Raw genomic sequence first — 20,017 nt, 5'->3', positions numbered from 1 at the left:
TTCATGTTTATAAGCATCTTTCTTCTCCTGATAACTTTTAAATAACCCATCGCATTCCAGCTCGTGCTTGGCCCATCATCAACTATATTTAGTCAGACATTTATCTCAATTATAAGGCTTTCGCTACTCAATTCGAAATGCTAATGCCAGTGTGAGATCATTAAGAATCATCGATAATTCATTCCGCCCAGCTAGAAAAGCCTTTGTGGTTCTCCCCCCCAGAGACTATGTAGTATATGAAGCTCAAACCCGTTTCTGCCAATCGATTTGGTTGCCTCCTTCTACCCTGCGTCTCTATTACATCATGGCCATAAGGAAAAAAAAAGTATGATACATAAAAAAAAAAGAGTTGGCAAAACCTAATCAACATGTGCAGCATTGGGCCACTCCGGTCTAGGGTCCAACGCGTTTCCTGATTGCGTTTGCAGGCTGAAACCCAGGCCTGACAGGTGCTGATTAAGTCGCAGCAGTAGTTGCAGTTGCAGTTGCAGTTGCAATTGCTGTTGCTGTTGCCGCAATTTAAATACCAAGAGTTTGTTACTTCTTTTTTTACATTTTTCACATTTTTACTTTAGTTTTTTTTGTATTTTTGTGGCCCTGCGCTTGCACACGAGTTGCGTTTTGTCATTTTGCTGGGATTTCTTGGGAGTTTCTTTGAGGTGCGTGAGCCATAAATAAGTCGGGAATCAAGTCGGCTCCGGCTTAGTCTCAGAGACTGCCATCTCTTATGTAAGTTTTTGGCAACCAAAAAAAAAATTTTGTACAAAAATAAAGGAAAAAAAACAGAAACAGAAAGACGAAAAACAAAAGACTTAAGACACAAACTTTTTCTGCCTTCCTGGTTTCTTTGGCTGAATTTTTGTTGAGGAATATTTCAACTTAAGTCTTCTATCTATTGTAAAATCTTAAAAATTTTAAAAGAATTTATAAAAACAATATATTTTTTTATTTTTTTTTTATAATTTTGAAAAGGATATGTACATAATTTTAACTATAGTTTTTAAAGAAACGTCCTTTAAAGTGACATTGTCTTGGCTTTAATACATAAATTAGTACTTTTATTTAATTTATAATTAAATATATATATTAACCTTCAGTACAGATCAGAATCACCTTTATTTAAATTATAAAAATAATTGTTAAATAGTTTTTATTTCATTTTTTTAATCAATTAATTAAAAACAGCTTGTCCTAAGACTTCTTTAATTTATAAAAATAATAATAAAATTGTTATTTTTTTTTAATAAATTCAAAAACAATTAAATAGTTCTTACTTTTTTTAATAACTAAATTCTTCTTCTTTTCCAATTAATAAATTCAATATGACTTCTTTAAATTATAATTATAAAATTGTTATAATTCTTTTCTTTAACCAATAAATACTTAGAACATGATTTAAACACCTCCTTAACTAGAAGTGTTATTATTTTTACTGTTCTCTCTCTCTAAAGTATTTAGAGTATATAATTCTTCGCCTTTCTCCCCCGACTCGTCTTTATTTTTAATTTTTTTTTGCTGTAACTGTTGTTGCTCTACGCCATGCGCTGCTTCCACTCATTTCCTATTAATTTATGTTAATTATTTTTAAAAGAAAAAGCCACACCAGCCCCGCTCCGAGGGTTTTGGGTTGCTGGGTCTCTGCCCTGCCTCCTCACTTTACGAGTGTTTGTGTCTGCTGGTGTTTTTTTTTTCTCTACATTTTTTTTTTCTCAGCTGGGCACACACAAGTTCACTGACTTGTTGACAATGAATTGACAAAAGCCAAGTCCCCAATCCCTATACCCATTTCTCCGGTGGAAACCATCGCATCTCCAGCGGCGGCGGCGGCGACAGAAGATAGCGTGGCTCCACACACAAGGAAGCCACCGCCGCCGGAGTGGGAAGAGAAAGAGCTCCAACAATGGGGAGATGATACTACAGAATGCCAGACATAAGTACGTTACACACACGGCCAGCCAGGGTGTGTGTGTTGTGTGTGTGTGTGGCAAGAACACTTTGGCAAGAGGTGAAAGAAACTTCCGCAAGAGGGTCAAGACGAGAGTCTTTTATATTTTGAAAGAGATTAACAGTTGTTGTTAAAAAAATATATATATATTTTTAAAAACAAAAATATATATAAATTTACATTTTTCGTAATTATATAAAAATATATATACATTATTTAAATTTTCTACATTTCTTTTATCGATTTCAACCTGCTCTATCAACCCTCGGCACTTGTCGTCATGTCTTCATAAGTTCAACGAAAATTAAGACGATTTGAAAGAATCTTTCAACCAAAAATATTAGAAAATAAAATAAAAAACAAGAAAGGAAGCTAACTTCGGCACGCCGAAGTTTGTATACCCTTGCAGATTGGTTTTGAGGTTTATATTATAGATTTAAATGCTGAAAACACTCACAAAACAGAGTTTCATTACATTTTACCTATACCTATTATGTTTACAGTTTGACAGTTACAGTTTTACATTCCCAGTTTTACATTTTCTCTACATCTACCGATCGGTTTATATGGCAGCTATATGATATAGTTGTCCGATTTTTATGAAATTTATACCATAATTCTAGAATAATAAAAAAAACTTATATCTCAGAGTAGATAAAAATACGTTGAAAAACAACGAAACAATAATTTTTTTCCCTATTTATTTCTCGACCGTTCCTATGGCATCTATATCATATAGTCGTCCGATTTTCATAAAATTTTTAACAAAATTCTGAAATAATATAAAATGGCCATATCTAAAAAATGGTGCAAAAATGTTGAAAAACAGCAAAGTTATAATTTTTTTTCTACAGATATATCGAACATTTGTATGGCAGCTATATGATATAGTCGTCCGATCCGGCCCGTTCCGACATATATAGCAGTGAGAGCATAAAGAAGACTATATGCAAAGTTTCATTCAGCTAGCTTTAAAACTGAGGGACTAGTTTGCGTAGAAACAGACAGACAGACAGACGGACAGACGGACAGACGGACAGACGGACAGACGGACATGGCTAGATCGACTCGGCTGTTGATGCTGATCAAGAATATATATACTTTATAGGGTCGGAAACGTCTCCTTCACTGCGTTGCAAACTTCTGACTGAAATTATAATACCCTGCAAGGGTATAATAATATAAAATAATAAAGAATCTTGCCAGCGGCGGCGGCATCTACGCAACTAAAAGCATGTATTTAATTTTTGATTCTTGCTTAGAAATTGATGCCGATAATGGTGATGATGGTGATGGTTATTGGTTAGATATGGCTGATGTCATGCCAGGATTTTGAGCCGGTTTTAAATTTGTTGCTTCTTCTCTGATTATTATTTTTTTTTTTTTGTGTGTTTTGCTTTGTGGGATAATTAAAATATCTTTGCTCTGTGCTCGGAGATGCGGGAATAAATACAACAACAAAAATGAAAAGAAACCCCACCACAAAAGCTTTAAATTGAGGTCAGCAGTTTAAAAATAAACCAATAGCAAATAAAACAATACCAAACGAAGTGTATAAATATATAAAATTTAATTAAATTAATTATTTATATATAGAATTTAATTAAATTAATTATTTATATATAGAATTCAATTTAAATTATAATTTTAAAATGGAAATTTTAAAGAACTACTGTTTTTTTATATTTACATGTAGTATTTAATGACAATATGTATATAGAATTTAATTAAATATATTATTTTTAAATAGAAACTTAAAAGAACCACTGTTTTTTAATATTTAAATATTGTTTCCCTTTTTGCCATGGTCAAAAAATTTAAAAACTAATTATTTTCAAATTGTTTAATTATTATAAAAAATATTTTTAAATATTACAAATTTAACAGAATGAAATTTTAAGTGTGAATCAGTAGTAAAATTTAAGGCAATAAAGACCATCTTAAGCCAGAAATAAATTAAAGCATATTGTAAACACCTTATAAATAATTTATTAATTTAAATTTTTAAGAATTTATTGAATTCAAATTTTGTATCTTGTTTTTTAATAGATTAAATATTTATTTAATATTTTTTTGTAAATTCTAGAAGCTAATAAAAAGTGTTAAATTATACATAAACATTGAGATTACTTTTAAGTATTTTTGTTACACTGTTTGTAACTTCCTGCAGAATAAAGAATATATATAGGCGTAGATATATATTTATTTATATTTTTATTGTATTCATTTTTCCCCCTTTTTGTAATTTTTTTTGCTTTATTTTTGCTGGCCAAACTGTAAAGTGCTAAAAAGTCTTTGACCATTTCCGCTAAGAAATATATATATACATATATATTCTAGCTTAGAGAAGGGCAAAGAAGTAGGGGTATATTTTAGACCTGTTTTCTATATATATATATATATATATTTACCTATTTTCGTTAAGCTCTTGCCCTCAATTGAATGGCAGCTTGGCGCGTACTCGAAATGACTTCATTTGCACGACTCGGCACGGCCTCCGGTCTAGCGTTATTTATTTTCCTCTGAGCTCCACATTATTTCTTTGTCTCGCTCATATTGGCTTGCTCGCAAATCAAGGTTAATAGCTGACGCCGACTGCCCCCTTCGGTTCTCCAAGTGTACCCGAGTGCGTGCGCATGCGCACACCTTTCCAATCAGTCAATCAATCGGCCAATCCAAGCCGCTGTCATGCACGCAATTTGCATAAAGCCAGGCCAACAAACTAACTGTAATTGCCGGCTAGCCCAAAACTGAACCCAAGTAAACCTCACGAGCTGCCTCGCCCACGTCCCAACGTCACAAATTTGGCCAACAAACCATAGATATATATATTAAGTCACTTTGACATGTTCACTGGGCTTTTAACGGGAGTTGACGAGCTCGAAAAATAATGAATTAATAGAGAGCGAAAGATTCAATTAAGGCAGGGTTTGTTTAGGGAAAAAACAATCAAATATGGCAAAGAAAATACAAACAGGAAAGGAGGCTGGCTTATTTAGGTACACATCTTTAGGTAAAGAGAATGAGAAGCGCAGAGTAAGGCACTCTAGGTACAATATATGATCATCCCGGGGAAGACCCCTTTTAAGTAAAGGGAATGAGAATCGCAGAGAAAAGCGATATAGGTACAAGATATAATGATCCCAAGGAAGCCCCATTTAAGTAAAGGTAATGAGAATCGTAGAGAAAGGCGACCTAGGTACAAGGTACCTAGGAGCTTAGAAACAAACCAATTATTTAGTTTTAAATTTACGACTCTCCACGAAATAAAACAAATTAACAAAGCTAGCCAGTACCCAAAGAAAATCCCCATTTTCACTGCAATTATTTATACTTTGTATTTTAAATATATCTACCATATAATCATGGAAAACTTGCTTATAAATGCAGTATTTAAGATATGAAAATATCAACGTTTTTATATACTGCCTAATCCTTGGGAAGATTATAGATGGCAGCCAATCGGCGAGTAGATTTCAATGTTAGTTCTCCCAAACCCAGATACACAGGCTGACCCTTAACCGTATCCAGAGCTGCTTTCAACCATTTGATCAGTCTACCGTTCACAGGGGTAAGCTCAAAGGCATTGTCTATAAATCGAAAGTTTTGACGAACCTTTGGAAAGAGTCTTGCCAAGGCATGGAGCTGACTTTGCAGCAGCCCAATCGATGCTATGTACTCCTTGCAATCGTCAAAGACATAGCAGTCCACTATATAACGCATTTCTGGTGTTGAATACGAGTCCGGAAAATGCATCTTTCGCACATAGAACTTGAGCTCGAGGTACTCGGCCATGTAGAAAAATTGAATCAGGCTCTCGAGATGAGATGACGGCTCTTGATTAATAAGCCCGACCAGGGCTTTTAACTTTGAAAATTCGTTATTGTCACGCATTCTCTGGGTCAGATGGCAGAATGCTGCGGTGGAGAAGTTGGTCGGCAGCTTGGGAGGACCAACCATGTAGATGGCCATCAGCTCAAACAACTTTGGGTCGAGAGGACGAGGTTCCTGGACAGCATGACCGCTTTCTTGACGCGGTTGTACAGCATTCTTAACCATGGGTAAAGGTTTATCCAATGGAGAGTTTATTTGGGGGCTTGCTGGACCGGGGGACTTGACTTTGGAGGGCTTAGACTTCTTCTGACGGCTTGATTCTACAGCTTGTACAGCATTCTTAACCATGGGTAAAGGTTTATCCAATGGAGAGTTTATTTGGGGGCTTGCTGGACCGGAGGACTTGGCTTTGGAAGGCTTAGACTTCTGACGGCTTGATTCTACAGCTTCCTTTGTCTTAACCCTGGGTGAAGGATCGTCCATCTTGGGGGTTTCTTTGAAACGTAGACGTCTTTCCAGTTTTGCCTTTGCTGAAACGGATGATTTGCCTTTGGAGGGATTAGGATTTCCCCGATGTAATGCCTTTAACAAGGGGCTGTATTCGCAGCGATTCTTTTTGTTGACTGGCGTCGGAAACCGTGGTTGTTCATGCCGAAGAACTCCGATAAGTCTACAATTAGCTTTAATCTGTTCTTTCTTTAAAATCGAGTCCTTAGCGGGAAGCTGCTCGGGTGGCTGACTCTTCATGGAAGAGTTGTCCTTGGGGGGATTAGGTTTCTTCTGATGTATTGACATTACCAATGGATTGTTTTCGCGGCTGTTTGGTGTTTGCTTTTTCAGCGGAAACCGTGGCTGCTCAAGCCGAAGAATTCCGATACGTTTACGACCAGGTTTAATCGCTTCTTCCTTCACAAGGGAGTCTATAGGAGGAAGCTTCTTGGGCAGCTGATGCTGCACCCGTGCCGGGATCTTCAAGGGCTCACGCCGCAATATTCCGATATGTTTAAAAGCATCATTGACTTGAGCTGCATCCTTGGGAGTGCTGTCTCGAACCAGTGGTTTTCTACGCGGGAACGTTCCACTGATAGGTTTATGATCAACTTTCACCTGAACTTCATCCTTTGGAAAGGGGAGCTTCTCGATAGAATTCCTGGGGAGGTTATGATGCACCCGTGCCGGGATCTTCGACTTCTCGCTCTGTAAAGTTCCCCCGATAGGTTGATGATCAACCGGGATCCTTAACTCCTTACGCCGTAAAGTTCCAACGATAGGTTTATTGTCTACTTTCACCTGAACTTCATCCTTTGTACGATTGTCCTCATCCTGAGAATTCATGGGAAGGTTACGCTGAATCGGAACCGGGATCTTCAACTCTTTATGCGAGAAAGATCCACGGATAGGTTGACAACCGACTTCCACTTGTACTTTATCCTTTGTACGAGAGACATCCTGAGAATTCATGGGAAGGTCACGCTGAACCCGGGTCTTAATCTCCTTTCGCGGAAAAGCTTCACGGATAGGTTTATGACCGACTTCCACTTGAACTTCATCCTTTGTACGAGAGTCCTCATTCTGAGAATTCATGAGGTTACGCTGAATCGAAACAGGGATCTTCAACTCCTTTCGCGGGAAAGCTCCACGGATAGGTTTTTGGACAACTACTCTAGCTTCTTCTCCTGGGAGGGAGTCCTTTATGGGCAGTTCATCTTCCATGTGTACAGAGGTTTTGGGCTGTTTTCGCCATAAAATTATACTTTTTCTGTGCCCCAAATGGAACCTACTATTTTTTAGGACCGAATTCTTAGGCTTAATGAGCAAGTTACGCTGCAGCCGTACAGAGATTTTCGACAGTTTTCGCTGCAAAGTGATGCTGCAATTTTCAGAACTAACTCTTTTAGCCAGTGGTTCTATGGGTAGGTCACACTTGGACAGTACCGGAATTTCTGCGATGTCTTTTTGAGCAACTTTAATGCTAGTTTCTTCCTTTGAATGACGCTTCAGTCGTACGGGGATCTTTGGCTGCTCCCGCCATAAACATTTAACGATGCGTTTATGACCCACTCCGGTTTCGCCCTTAGAAAGGGAGTCCTTTCCCTTTGAAGTGGAGTCCTTTTCCTTTAAAGGAGAGTCCTTTCTCTTAAGAATAGAGTCCTTTTCCTTAAGAATAGAGTCCTTTCCCTTAAGAATGGAGTCCTTTTCCTTAAGAATAGAGTCCTTTCCCTTAAGAATAGAGTCCTTTTCCTTAAAAGAAGAGTCCTTTTCCTTAAAAGGCGAGTCCTTTTCCTTAAATGGGGATTCCTTTTCCCTAAAAAGCGAGTCCTTTTCCTTAAAAAGCGAGTCCTTTACCGTAAGAAGAGAGTCCTTGGGCCGAACCTTTACGACCAGGCGACGTTGCATTCGTACCGGGATCTCCGGTGATTTTAGGGATCGAATGCGAACGGTGTTTGGTTCTTTTTGAGTAAACTCTCCATTGGGCAAGTGGTCTTTATTATTGGTTGAAGCCATTGGGAAAATTTATGGATTTGCTTATATTTTGTGGCTTACTCGAACGTTTTTTGGGTAAAAACTCGTGAAAAAACCTATTTGATTAAAGGAAACCCAATAACTTGCTATATAAACTTGCTTAATTTTGTAGGAAAAGAAGTTCGGCTGATTTTAACTTGCTTTATAAACTTAAAAACAAATTTTTTTTTTAATTACTCAAAAAACAAACAAAAACTTTTGGAAAAAATAGTTTTGTTAATAATGGGGGGAGCCGTTTTTAAGCGACTTGTTTGTAGATCGACTGGTTTTAGAATGACAAACTTGTTCTATTTGTATCGTAAGGTTCGGAAAAGGAGTGACATTGATTTCCATGAAAAATAGTTTTTCAAAATTTTAAAAAGCTCAAAAAAATAAAAATCCAAATCTTGAAACGCCAACTTTTCAATTTTCCCTATAGAAATCGCCTTAAAGTGGCCTCCAGAGGAGACCAAACCAAATCCCCTTTGGTTTTCGAAAGTTGATTGGCTTTAAAAGTCGATCCTAGGCACAGACAACTTTGGCAATCGGCGATTTTTGCCCAGGACTTTCGGTGACAAAAATCAGCAAAAAAAAAAAAAATACAAATAAATAAACCCCCGCCGCGCGACACCTTAACCCACCAAGTGCCCCCCAGGGCACCTTCGAGCTTGTTGACAAGACAATGAAAAGTGAAATTGTCTCGATAGATATTAGTTTCTATCTTTTTTTCAGCTATTTTTTTTTTGGGGTTGTATCTGGTTTTCCTTTATTTTCGAGCACGTTTGTTGTTGTTTTTCATATACTATTTTTTGTTGGTGTCTCTCGTTTTTTTTTCAGTCGATTTCGCATGTTGGCATAATCATGCCAAAAACGGCAACAAAAGACCAGCGAGCAATTTTTGGTTGAGAGCCGAAAGGAGAAAGGCAGACTCGTCCCGGTCCCACTGGTTGGGGGTTCACCGGGTCGGGTTTCCCTCTCCATCTCACCCCACCTCCCCCTATGACTATATCTCACCTGCCTGGCACACATCTGAAGGACGTTTGCCCAAAAGGTCAAAAGCTGAGCCACCGTGAGCAGCCGTGTCAGCAGCGAAATGCAAACGAAATACAATTAACAATTAAACATTCAAATGTTTAAGTTGACAGGCAACAACTTTCACCAATGCCAAACAGAAAAAGGAGAAGCAAAAGAAAAAAGTATCAGAAAAACTCCCATATCATGGAGAGGCAGCAGCGAGACATTGTCGTTGCACTCTGAATAAAAATGGTTTTGAAAACTAGAGAATTAGAAAATAATTTAGGTAATGATTTCTAAAGGTAGAAAAATAATTTAAGAATTAAGAAAATAAATAAGTAAATAATAAATTAGGTCTCAAAATAATATATACAGTACTTAATTATATTATGACACTCATTGTTAAAAAAAAAAGAGACTGCGAGAGGCATGGTCACACGATTCTGATTGCTTAAAATATATTTTAGAAATAAATTGTAATTGTAATAAATTTTTAAGTATTTTTTGATATTTTAAAATAATATAATATATATGTTATATATCAGTTTAAAATAATTGAAATTATTTAAAGCAAGATATTAGTGTCATAACCCCATTGTAGAGTTTACGATACAACTTTTCAACTCTTCAACCCATACAAAATATATATGGCTTTCAAAACCAAATTGATTTCTTTAAGAAAACTATTTAAAATGTATTTCAAAATTTCTATGCCACTAAAATATATTTTTGTATTTTAAATTTAAGTTGAAAATAAATTCAAATTGTTTTAATTTTTTCAAGTGCTGCGATTCACTTGATGTCAATCAAAAATGCCATCCACATCCACACGGACAGGTATCTCTTTTCATTTGTAGTTAGTTTTTGTTTTTTTTGCACAATATCTCTCCTCCATTGAGAAATGCTGAAGGTTAAAATGCAATTGAATGAAAAGAAATACAAATAATTGAGCAGACATGCGAGGAAAGTTAAAGAGGCTGCCTGGGCTACACACAATCGAACTGGGTTCTCTTGATGGGTTTACCTGAATTTTTTTGTATATTTTTTTGTATTTTTTGGTTACCTGCTCAGCAAGCCACTTGTCGTAAATTTGCCTAATAAATTAGCTTCATTAGTGGGTTTAGCCATCGGAAAGGCAATCACATTTTGGGCCTAATGCCTATGAAAGTGATTTTTGGTATTTGGAACAAAATGGAAATTTAGTTGCCAAGGGAGTTTTTTTATACCAGTTAAAATATAAAATAATTGTTAATAAAATATAAAAAAAAGCATAATATCTTCGATGTTGTAAAAATAATTTTACTTAAAATAATTATTAATAAAGTTAATAAAAAGCTTGAAATTTTCATATTTTTAAAACAAATTTTACTTAAAATAATTTAAAATAATTATTAATAAAGTTTAAAAATAAGCTTGAAATTTTCGTATTTTTTTTTTTCTTTTAATTTTACTTGAAATATTTTCAAATATACAAACAAGTTGAAAAAGAAAATGCTATATCTAAAAATATATAGCTTTATAATCTTTACAAATTAATGTCTTTCTATATTTTTTATATCTTTACTTTTCAGTCAAATAAATCAGTGTTTAATCTATTAATTAATTACCATCTTCAGGCCTTTGTGGACACTCAATGTCCGTTTACATTTCTTCTTTGCTTTCATTAATTCACATGCAAAGTGCATTGTCTCTTTGGCTGATTTGTGCATTTTAGTTTACGGTTTTTGTTTAGTTTTTCCACACATGTTTCTATACATATATATTTTTTTAATATTCACTTAGTGGTTGGACAACAGTTTTTGTTGCGGCTTTTTGGTTCATTAACATTTAGCTTTCTACTGGCGGCAAATTAAAGTCCAAAATATTTGTACGTGTTTTTGGATACGGCCTTTTGTTGGGCTCAAAAAAAAAATAATAAAAGAAAAAACTATATTGCATTTGTCAAATGTGCATTTGGTGGGAAAGTCAACTGGAAAAAAAAGAAAAAGAAAATACTCCAACATGACAATGCCACAATTTATGCAAAATGCATATAAATATTTGTAGTTTCTCTTGTTCCGTCGTGACATTTAAACTATTTACGTTTTTGTTTCGAGGGAAATGGAAAAGTTGCATAACTTTTACTTATATATATATATGGTTTATTGAAAACTTACCCGCATGAAGAAGTAAATAAACTCAAGCTTAGATATTTGAAATATTCAAATATTGCCACAGCCACCCACCGATGGTATCTGCAATAAAAATTGTAATTTGTTAATAACAAACAAACAAAGCTGACGACAACAGCCACAAAATGCCAGACAATCACTCAAATGGCACTCCAAAAAATGTCATAACAAGCCCACCAAATGGCAAAGTTACAAAAAAACTTAAAAAAACGTTAAAAAAAATGTCTGAAAAAACGCTAGAAAACTTGAAAATAAAAACCAAATGACAGGCAAAACAAATAAAAAATCAAATTGCAATTGAAATGCCACAGCTAAATGGCAACGACATAAAAGTTTAGAAAAAAATGAGACAAAAAAGAAAAGAGACTCTGGGAATACCCTATTATTAGGGAGTATTTTTGAAGATAATAATATGTTTTTATATATAATTATATAGTAAAAATATGTAGATTTGTATTTGCACTTAAATATATTTTCTTAAAATATGCAAATACATTTTTTTTGATATTAAAATAGTTTTTGACAGTCTAAAATTGTATAAAAAGTATTTAAAAATTTAAATAAATATTTTTAAATATATAAAAATATACAACTTATATTTTAAAGCTATAATAAATATAATATAAATATGTATAAGTATAAGAAAATATACTTAAAGGTCTCCTCTTCATGCAGCAAGTGCTAATTAAATTCTACAAAACCGCAGACATCTTGGCTGCTGTGACCCACAAAAGGAAAACTAAAACAAAAATTAAAAAAAAAAACTACAAAAAAAACACAAAAAAAAAAAAAACGAAGAAGAAAAACAAAAAATCTTTCTGTTAGTTTTTGGCATTTTTTGTTTTGGATTTTTCTTCTTTCTGGTTTTGCTGGGGATAATTGCGGCATTTTAAAAGAGCTTGCATTGTTTTCCAAGCTGGTGGCGGATTATGCAATAGCAAGCAGCTTCCCCTCAGCAGCCTCCCCCCGCCTCCCTCCTCCCACCAAAACCCCTAACCTCATCCACACAGCGGTGGTAAACATGGAAAAACAGTTATCTGTGAAATTGCATCGACAAACGTGATGAACGTTACCCCAATACACATTTTGAGGCTTGCGAGTCGCGAATGGCAAGCCAAAGAGCACACTGAGGAAAATCTTGTGGAATTTTCTTAAAATTTTAAATTAAAATAATTTAAATTAAAAGCTAGAGGTTGTTTTTGTACATTTTTCTATTGAAATTATACAACCCAGACTTTGTTTTGTATTAAAAAAAATTCTGAGAACTTAAAAAAGTGCCTTAGAGCCTTTTAGAACCATTGAAATTATATTATTTTTAATGTTTTAAAATATAAAATGATATAAAATAATATTATTTTATAATATTTAATATAATTTTATATTTTTAAAATTTAAAAACATTCTATATCTTTCTATCTATATCTTTCACTTCCTCTTTTCTTCCAATTCTTAGATTTTATTTTCCATATATTTTTTTTTCAGTGATCTTTGCTGAGACATTGTTTCTCCTTGTATTTGGCACAGGCTGGCTCTGACTTTGCTCTTCCGACTTGAGTGCGCCTGGGTGCCTAATTCTCATGTCATGTCCCAGACAATGCCCACCAGTAGTCCCCTCCTGGAAGCGGAGCCCCCACAGCATCATCATCATCATCATCATTATTGTCGTGGTTCTGGGCTCCGTGGGACGATGCGGGAAGATGAGCTCTGCACTCAGCCTGCCTGCCTGCCTGCCAGCCAGCCTGCCCATTTCCCGCCATGGAAACACACCCACAAATCCGCGGAGGCCAACCCATAATCCGCTTCCATTTTCCGGCCACCGTTGACACAGTCTCTCACACTGAAGACTAACCCCATATGATTGAGTTAAAGGAGCGAAGGTGGGCTTAGCAGTTGGTTAAATGTTGTATTATATTAATTATTAAGTGCTATATTATATATAAATATATAAATATTTTTTAGTTTAGAATTATATGTATATTTGAATTCATAGCAATTATTTTAAATTATCAAATTTGGCAAACAGGAAGTTTAGCCAAAATTATTATATTTAACTCTTTCTGTGTGCTGAGTTAATATGAAGTTAATTATATCATTGAAGCGGAATTCCATTAATTAATATTAATGGTTGTGGATGTGGGCTAGAGGCAACGTTAAAGTGAATTATGGTTCTTTTGTTATCTATTCTGTTATAAGTTGAGATTTCAATATGAGCAAACCTATTTTATTAAGAAAAAAAAGTATTATATATATTTTGTATAAAAGTAAATCTAAAAAAATATTATAATAATAAGGGGATCAAAAAAATTAAACAATTCATAAAAATTATAAAATAAATATAACATTTTTTTTTTTTTATAATTTCTAACATATAATAGTACAATATTCATTATTTATTTGCAAATACAACCAATAAAACTTTAAAAAAACCCGAACATTTAACGAAAACTCTAGATTCTCCCTTCGCATGTGTTTGGGAATTTGTGTTAACATTAAAGTTGCCCCTTCTCAGGTAATTACATCTCCGTCAGCAGCAACTAACTAAGAGATATATACACTCACACAAACACACACACACACTCAGCACACACACAAAATTCACAGTTGCACTTTAATGGGCCTAATGAGCGGTTTGTTCTGTAACAACACCAACATCAACAACCCCAACAACATCTCCAACAACATCGCCAACAACACCAACAAAGGCAACAATGCGAGCAACTAATTCGCTCAATTGTTGTTCTTGTTGTTGCGGCTGTGCCACATTTTTAGTGTTTGTAGTTTTTTTTTTTTTGCTTCCCTCTTTACATCACTTGTCTTGGGGGCAAGTTCGTTTCCTAAGTCTTTTGTTTAGCTCGTTGGCGTGGGTAAAAAAAAAAAACAACAACAATCCCAAAAACAAAACCAAACCAGACCTAAAAACCAGCAAAAAACAAATCAACACAACCGAAAATCGAAATCATACAACCACCGATTTCTATAGACCAAGCCACGCCCCCCAACGCCTCAATATCTGTGTCAGTTCAGTTTTTTCTCCCCCCAAAACTGATTTTTATTCATCAACGAAACAAACAGAAATTTGTTCATAGAAAAATTATTCGATTATGACATTCGATTACAACATCTTCGAGTGGGGGAGGGACAGGGTGAGAGAAGTGAAATCAGCATCCAGCAGTATTCAGTATTCCGTATTCAATATCAAAGCTCCGATTTTGACCAAGTCACGCTTTCTTTGAATTTTTGATTTCATGGTTGTGGTTCGGTTAGTTTTTATTTTTTGTATTTGTTGTTGCTTATTTATTAGGGACATTTTTGCACTAATTAAAAGACAAGTGCTAATTTTAAATTAAACAGAAATTTGTCAAGGGTAGCCACTGCACTAATTTGGTTGGGTAAGACGCGGCGAGCGGAAAATAATTTAGTCAACGTTGTAACATTTAGAAATGCAGGGGAAATCTGAGTTATATATTATATAGCTCTCACAGTTCGTAAACAATAAATACTTTAGACTTTTATTATGTTTCGGATATCTGAATAACATAAAAATTGTGAACTTTTTAGCACTTTGCAAGGTTTTTTACAGCGAAGGAGTCATTTCCGACCCTATAAATCATATATATTCATGATCAGCAGAGTTGATCTAGCCAGGTCCGTAAAAAATTTTTTTTTCAATTTTGGTAAGTTTTTTCAAAATTTTCTAAGGGGGTACATCATTAAAATTGTCAAAAAAAATAAATGGAAAAAAATTAAATTTCAAAAACTCTTAATATTAAAATGCAGATTTATTAACCTTAAAAAAAACTAAGAGAAGTCCGCTTTCCGAATTAAATTTAATGCATTTTTGGCTGAGTTATACATTTTTTAATTTTTTTTTTCACAAAAATGGTCCCCAAAATTGCAAAAATAAAAAATTACAAAATAAAAAAATATCTAAAAAAAATTAAATTTAAAAAACGCCTTAATTCAGTATGGCGATTTATAAACCTTATAAAAACTTAGACAACCCCGCTTTCCAAATTGAAGTTAATATTTTTTTTGGCTGAGTTATAGATTTATAAATTTTAATTTTTTCCCAAAAATGATTTTAAAAAATTTTACCATTTTTTTCAAAATAACATACATAGTTAAAATTGAAAAAATTGTAAAAAATTTTGTAAAATTTAAATTCATATTAAATAAATATTAAAATCATATATTAGTTAAGTTTATATAAACTTCCAAATTCAAAATTAATATAGCTTAAGCTTAGTTATCAGCGATTTTTAAATTAATTTTTGCCTAATTATAGCTTTGGTTTCATTTAAGTAAATAAAATAGATTTTTAAGCTGATGTAACTTGGTTTATTTTATTTTTTTGTATTTTTTTTTGCTTAAACTCCAAAGGAAAGTTTGCAAATTGAAAAGTCGCGCGCCTTTTCCGTTTACTTAAACAATAAACAAGTGGCGTCGTGATTGCAATCAGTGCAGTTAAAGTGGAGTACCAGAAATCAGAAAACACCACCTAAATGGGCGACCTTTTGCGGATGCAAACTGCAAGTCCTCCCTCCATTCAGTTGGACTTTCGTTTGGCTTCACATTTGGCGATCTTATTTTTTAGTTTTTTTCAAGTTTTTTGGTTTTATTTACGTCTGGCTATCTGTAAGCAAATTGATTTGGCCAGCACATGCGACTATGAGGTTCGTTAGCTGCTTGGGGAGCCCCTGTCCAACGCTTTTTATTGCTTGGCATAAAAGTTGAGCGAAAATCAAAAGGAAGCGATCCGCGGCAGATACAAATTAAGCAAAAAGTCGTTGGACGATTACGTGGCTGTGGCAAAAACAGGGCGGGGGGGACAGACAGAGCGACAGACACAGGTTGCATCACCGTCATTATAATCGAAGACCCACAAAAGACAATGGGTCTCGACACCTTTTTTCTTGCCTCTATCTTATATATATATATATATATATATAGTTGCCACCAGCGAGGAGGGTTGCACGCCCAAATGGGAAACGCCTGAATGGAGCCATGCGATAGCCATGAGCTTGGTGGAACCCGAACCCGGCAAGTCGATTGACTGACTGACTGACTGAGTGGATCCGTGGAGACTCGACGACTCGAGTGTGTAGTCAAGTGATGAGTGGAACCTGGGATCGGTTCGGTTTGGATTTGCTTGACTTGCCTCTGACTCCGATTGTTGGGATTGCAATTAAGGTTTTGCCGCCGCGCTCTGCTGCATATCATATCATATCATACGGCATGTAGCTATGCACTTTATGAAGACAACAAAATTATGGAAAAAATGCCAACAAAACAAGTCGACGATAAGACACACTCTTTGGGTATTCATTTAAACTAATTTAAATAAATATAAATACTACAAAAATAATGCAAAAAGTTATTGTTAAACCGTAGCCTTAAACAAGAACTTTCTGCTTTATTTTTATTATAATTTATATATATAATCAAGATCCAGTTATTATTTGAAAAAAATGCACAGCAGGCCCTAGTGGAAAAACCAGAATGTAGAGAAATACATCTTTATGAAACTTTATTGATATTTTACGAGATTTTAAATTCGAAATAAATATTATTTATGTAAATTAAAGTTTCACATTTTTAAAACCGATATTTTATTTAATATCTAATAGAATAATAGATTTTAAATTATTATTGTATAAAAAAATAATCAGAAAAAGAGAAACATAAATTTTAATAAATTTTAAATATATATCTTATGACCATAAAAACGCTATTTTAAAGAGAAATGCTATATTTCTATGATATTTAACATTTTAAAAAACAAAAAAAAAACTTAAGGTGGTTTCGAAATAATATTAACAGTCATATTTATGTCAATATATTATATGGGAATTATTATTTTAATTAAATGAAATGTGATATTTGTTTGAACTGTTCGATTTTTCATTAGTTTTAATATATTTTACATTTTACATATTAATTTACATATTAATATGTTTTATTATTAATTTATTTAATATATTTTATATTATTTTTTTGACTTTTTAAATTTATTATTTATTAATTTATTTTATATATTTCATATTATTCTTTTAAATTTTTTATTTGAATAAAAAATAATAAATTAAAGTTATTTTTGAAATTTTAATTTGTGCTATATAAAACTATACTTTATTTTAAGTTTCGATATGTTTTATCTATATATCATATCAGACTCTTCCTTTCTATTTACTTTTTTAATATTTAAAGAAACCAATTTATTTTCTACCAACTACCAAATCTTGGCAAACACTTTTGATGATTTTCCAAAACTCCTGACTTGATATGCAAATAAAAAGGAAGCACATCAAGCTCAAAGACAGACATACAGACAGGTTGGCAAACATTTTTATGGTTCCCAGAAACGCTTCCTTATTTCGTGCAGCAAAACAACCTCTGGAAGGGCAGTAAAAAACATAAAAAAAAAGGGGAAGTGCTGGTAATCGATAGCCGAGTGGCAGGTATCCATGTCCCACAGATACCCTCTCTTGCCGCCGTGTGTAATGCCATAATTGTCTGGCATTAGTCGCTGCATTCAACCGCAGACACACATTTGCTTCGATTGCCGCCTTGGAGTCCCCCAGAAAACCCCTCCACCATCGATACACTCGGTGCGTGTCCGTTCAACGCTTGGCTATTATGTCACACTTTTGCTTTTCGCTTCCTGATGATCCACGCTGATCTGTGATTATCAACCCAAAACCCAATACCGAAAACCCAAACCCAACTCTAGCAGCATTTGATTCGTGTGGTCAATAATTGAGAAATAATCGCACCCTAATCAGGCATTTTTCCTATTCACTCACGAATATTTCCAATTAATTTTATTGGAGATTTCACGCTCTATTGAATCTCTGAATAAATCTCATGGGAAAGTGGAATTCTTGAGGGCCAACTTTCCATTAAATTGAAAATAATTATATAAGATTTTAAATGGAATTTTAAAGCTAAGCCAGTGAATACTTCAAGTCTTTGTTTTTAAACTTGAATAAGTTGCAGATAAGTTACTTTTTAAATGGCTAATTACTTGTAGTTTTAACCTTTGCCTCTGCAACAACTGGTTAAAATGCAATTTTGAAAGTAAATAAAAAATATAAACCTAGTCTGACTGGATTTGGCAATATTTCTCATTACTTTGAAGATGAATCCCCTAGCTGAAATGCCTAATGGCCTGGTGCGTTGGGTAATTTGTCAAGAGCTGATGTGGGAAAAGGCATCTTTCATTTGCTAAAAAAGACTACACCAAGTGATCTGTGATTATCGTTGTAATGCCTAGACATTTGTATCTGTCATCGTAGGGCCTCTGACCCACGCGCATAATTCATATTTCATCACTTGTTCCATTTATTCCACTAATTTATCGAGCTTGTTTCCATTTGTTTCTGTTTTTTTACATTACATTTTCGTAGATATATCTGCCTTTCCTTCAGAGATGATTGTACTTAAATCTCTACAAGTTCGACCTTCGTGACAAAAAAAAAACAAGAAAAACAAAATAATAATAATAATATTCGACTGTGCACCCTTCGGAAGGCATTGAAAGGTTTCGCCTTGGGAATGCATTCGAGACGGGAAATGATTTCAAGTTTATTTTGTCATTAACCATAAACATTGTATTTGTTTTTGTTTATATTTTTTTCTGACGTTTTTCTGGGAATTTTTTACAGGCCCAAGGCAAGATACACCTAAAACCGGTTCTATAAATTAAATTTTTTATTATTCTAGTCTTTTAAAAACAATTTAAACTTTACTTTTAAATATATATATATTTAAACCTTAATTGGTTAAAAAAAAAAATGTATCTACATAAAAAAAAACGGAAACGTAACCAAAAGATAAAAATATTTTACTTGCCACAGATTTCAAGAATTTGCTTAGAATTCCCAAAAGGTTCTAGCAATAAAAAGATTTATGATACATTTTTTAAATAAAATTAAAAAAAGGTAAAAATATATATAAAATTTTAATTAATTTAATTTCGAATCACTTACAACAAAAACTCATAAATAATAAATACCGGAAAAATGTTCACAAAAATTCCTCTATAAACTAAAGTTTCTTTTTGTTAGCTTTCGATATCAGTTTCCTATTTGTTGTGTGCCTTGTGTCTATTTGTTAGCCACTCACAATTAGTCGGCACTTGTTGTGAAAAATAAATAATAATAAAAAACAGAAAAAAACAGTCAAAAACCAACAAAGAAAACTCCACAAAAACCCCTAATCACGTTTATTAAATATCTCAACTACATGAATCATAACGCTTTTGGCTTTCATACATATACATATTTGTTGTTTCATTTTTGAACAAATTTTCCATAGATTCCGAATGGCGGAAGTAGGAAATTGCAGCTTGGAAAACGCTGCCAAAATTCGAAACCACATGACAATTATTAATGGCTTTGAGCTGGCTTTTTATATGGAGCATGCCGAATGCAAAATCAAGTTTTAAAGCCAAGGAAAAAAAATATCATAAAAATATAAACACAAAATACAAAACAAAACCAACCGCCGCAGTGGGTCATTGATAAACCCATTCGAATGGCAAAGAGCAGGC

The 20,017-nt window shown here is 33.8% G+C and overlaps 1 protein-coding gene across 3 annotated transcripts in view; it reads right to left on the bottom strand.

Annotated features, from left to right (window-relative positions):
• Nucleotides 1–20,017, bottom strand: part of LOC108074938 (zinc finger CCCH domain-containing protein 13) — a 50,343-nt gene that overhangs the window by 19,400 nt on the left and 10,926 nt on the right. For 2 of the 3 annotated variants that reach the window (XM_041774761.2, XM_017167170.3), the window contains exon 2: nucleotides 11,452–11,529. The exons of the other annotated variant lie outside the window; for it this stretch is intronic. The gene's annotated coding sequence lies outside the window, so the exon portion shown is untranslated. The remainder of the gene's footprint in view (nucleotides 1–11,451; nucleotides 11,530–20,017) is intronic. 3 annotated transcript variants of the gene reach the window in all.

Source organism: Drosophila kikkawai, chromosome X, assembly GCF_030179895.1.
Source record: "Drosophila kikkawai strain 14028-0561.14 chromosome X, DkikHiC1v2, whole genome shotgun sequence".
NCBI lineage: Eukaryota > Metazoa > Arthropoda > Insecta > Diptera > Drosophilidae > Drosophila > Drosophila kikkawai.
This window is presented reverse-complemented; position numbering and strand designations above follow the sequence as displayed.